Source organism: Cyprinodon variegatus, unplaced genomic scaffold (genome assembly GCF_000732505.1).
Source record: "Cyprinodon variegatus isolate N-32 unplaced genomic scaffold, C_variegatus-1.0 Scaffold1652, whole genome shotgun sequence".
Taxonomy (NCBI): domain Eukaryota; kingdom Metazoa; phylum Chordata; class Actinopteri; order Cyprinodontiformes; family Cyprinodontidae; genus Cyprinodon; species Cyprinodon variegatus.
In genome coordinates this window covers 53,381-57,178 of record NW_015152105.1, presented here as the reverse complement: position 1 = coordinate 57,178, position 3,798 = coordinate 53,381, and positions in this window count along the sequence as shown.

The following is a 3,798-nucleotide window of genomic DNA, read 5'->3' as shown; positions in this document are numbered from 1 at the left end:
TGCTTATTTCAGGAAAAAAAAAAAAAAAACACTTTAAATACAGTTGAATTTTTGCAGTTTATGTGTTTTCTGAGAAGGGACCATTACAGGTTGCCAGGACAAGTTCTACAGGGACACTGGCCCTTGTTGACCCCTGTCTAGAATAGCCCATGCTTTATTCGGCAAGCTTGTTAACTTTCAACCACTTTGAGGATTTCTTCTTTTTTTTCTCTACAAATGTACAGCATTGTAACAACTAAGTGAATGGGTGGTTCTATACAGGAGCCAACAGAGGCCAGTACCACTTTAATGAAGACATAATAATAAAAATGTGTGCTGACACAGAGATAGGTCCCTTGGTGTCACGATTAAGAGCAGAAGGACCCAGTATTTAGGTAAGACAGACAGTGGGATTATTCAAAAAGCGTTTATTAAAATAAACAGTTCTGTGATAACAACTGCTAGGATGTCTGAGGCAGAAAACTCTGGAGAGAGGAAACACAGGTTAGTGACCACGTAAATCTAACTGAGGAAGATAATGAATGTGAGTCACTAACATAGTTTACAAGTTTAGTCGATAGCCAGAGAAACAGGGTAGGATCCAGCCGGTGCATCCCAGATGATGCAGTCCTGCATAACATGCAGGAGTGAGAAGCCAGGTCAGGCAACAACTCAGAACAGGAACAGGTAGGCTCAGTGTTTTAGAGGCACAACAGGTCAGGGTCAGGTAATCAGAAACACTCAGTAAGCTAAAAAAAAAAAAAAGCCCTCACCACTGGCTAAAGAAAGCAAGAATAATCTGGCTCTGATGACTGGATGCAAGCACCTTAAATAGAGGCAGGAGCAGGTGGATTAGACAAGAGGAAATAAGCAACTGGGCAGAGTTAGATGAATGGAATGAGTAATTAAGCCATTAGTGCCAAGATTATGAAACTTGGACACTTATTTTTTTTCTCTTTCTTTTCTCCAAAAATGTATCAACCTCATTTATCAGTCATTATCAAACACAACTGCATCTGTTTGATAATGATTTAAAAAATTAGTGTGATACACCTTTAGCTTCAGTACTGTGACAGGATCACAGTTTTTAATTTTACTGTAAATGCTGTTTCAAAGAAACTTTAAAAAAAAAATAATTAGTCTGATTGAATTCATCAGTTTTACCTAAGTTCTAATTCTGATTTTCTTAAACTGGCTGTTTCTGTTTCAAATTTATCAAAAATTTGTTATATTTCTGAATTTATTTTACATAGTATTCAAATAATAGCTTTATTTTCTTTTATCTTTACTCCAAAGACTATAAACAGGATACTATTATAAAACCAAATATTTTACTGTTGTCTAACTTTATTTATGACTAGAGATACAAGAATTATATTTAAAGACTTAGACAGTTATTTATTAAAAAATACAAACCTCGTAGTTTTTAATTTTATCCCCATTATAATATTTCAGAAATACACTTTTTTGTTTTTTTTTACTTTATTCAGTTCAGAGCTGCATGTGGCTCTTTGGTTCTGTGGTTCAGCTATAATATTTTAAACTATAAACTATATTCCTATATTTTGTTTAATGCTCTTTCTGTGCCTCCATTAAAAACACACTGGCCCCCCTAAGGAACGTCTCTGACTGAAAGGTAGAGAACTTGTTAATGATAACTTTACAGACCATCGCTTATATTAACCCCTATGCTCTTGATAGATACATAGTTTTCACTTACATTTCACATACTTTGCCCTAATGAACATGACAAAACAAACAAATCCCTGTTTTCCCTCAATTATTCTTGGTTTTTACTATTCTCTCACGTGGGTGGAAGACAATCCTTCCAGTAAAGCTTTGCAGCTGCTGGATCTCATTAGTGACTCTGATTACACCACTATTACAGTCCTGCACTGATGCTGTTGTCATTGTTGACATTTACTCTCCTCTATATAAGCGACTGAAGAAGAACCATAATTTGTGCTTAACAGTGAGCTCTCAGCCTATAGAGCAACATCACCGCATCACTAGTATCACTAGTAAAGCCTGGGTCCCTATCCTTTAACCCTTTTCATTTTGAATATATAGATATACACAATCTATCTATCTATCTGTCTGTCTGTCTGTCTGTCTGTCTGTCTGTCTGTCTGTCGGTCGGTCGGTCGGTCTGTCTGTCTGTCTGTCTGTCTGTCTGTCTGTCTGTCTGTCTGTCTGTCTGTCTGTCTGTCTGTTGTCATTTAGGAAATATTTTAACAATTAAATAAATATAGTATCTATTGAGACTTACAAATAAAAAATGTTCAAGAACTTTACTGAAATCTAATAAAATCAAAGGGTAACTTCATACATTATGTTAGGGAGAAATGGAGGAAGGAGCCTTAGATGAAATAATAGCATTTTTAACAGGTCTATAAACAGACTTTCGCCTTTGAGGTGTAGATGTGTTCATTGCCCTGCTGACCACTCTCATATTTTTGGGTGTTGTCCTTTTTGGGTTTTATTGGTCAATGGCACTGAATGTACTTGCTTACCTATTTATTTGGGGAGTTTTGGTCCAAATATATCAAAAGGTGATAAATGTTTCCTAAAAATCACGATGATTGCAAGAAAGAACGTTATAACTCAGGTATGGCTTGTTAGGGATCCTCCTACTATCAAGCAGTGGATGGGTATCATTACTAATATTTGGAGCATTTGACCTTAGAAATAAGAGTAAAGGAAGAAAAGAGGAAGGCTTTTAGGGACAAATATGGACAAATGGCAAGAGGTGACAATCTATTATTCCTTTTATACACCTATTCTGTCTTTATTTTATTTCTTCTCTGCTCAGGCATCTTTTGGATTTTTTTTTTTTTTGTCTGTTTGCAAAATGTCTGTTTGTAAATTTTTTTTATAACAAATGCAAAACAGCTCAATCACTACCTCACACTTGTGTTGTTGTTTTCACGATTATTACTGCTAGAGGTTTTCAAAATATAAATATAGATATACAAGAAATTTGCATCATTCATATCAGAACGATTTATGTTGCTCTAATTATACTTTAATGCATCCCAGAAATGACATCATGTTTATCTACAGATGTTTTATTAGGAAATGTGCCTGTCTGGGATCTGGAACAAAGCGTTGAGTCAAAGGTGCCTTATTATGATTATGAAAAGAAAAAGTATATTAACATAAATTTTTTATCGCCATACAGTTTAAAAATATCAAAATGTATTATTTTTGCCACATTGCCCTCATTACCACTTTGCTAGACTTCTTCATATGGTTCATAGGGTTTCCTAAGGTAAAAAAATAAAAAATTCTCCATAAAACAAAGGAGATGTATTATGACATATTGTTATTTAGACATAAAATCTCACATAAAATTGTAATTGTCGCCTTAAATAATTAACAATAAATTAAAAATAATGAAAAAATAACGAAATCCCATTTAGGAAATACATTTATTTAAAAAAATTATATAATTACTTTACTTTAAATGCATAAATAAGTTAATTAGGGGGTCATTTTTTCTGTTGCATTGGTATTTTTGGGTCACAGGCTGAATGTTTGGGAGCCTTTTTCTCTCAGTGAATAATTAAGCCAGCCATCAGTGCCAAGATTATGACATTGAGCCCCTTTATTTTCTTTTATCTTTACTCCAAAGACTATAAACAGGATACTATTATAAAACCAAATATTTTACTGTTGTCTAACTTTATTTATGTCTATAGATAGATGACTTATATTTAAAGACTTAGACAGAAGTTAATTATTGTGGAAATTATGGAAATACATCTATTTAAACAAATATATAATAACTTCACTTTAAATGCATAAATAAGTTAATTA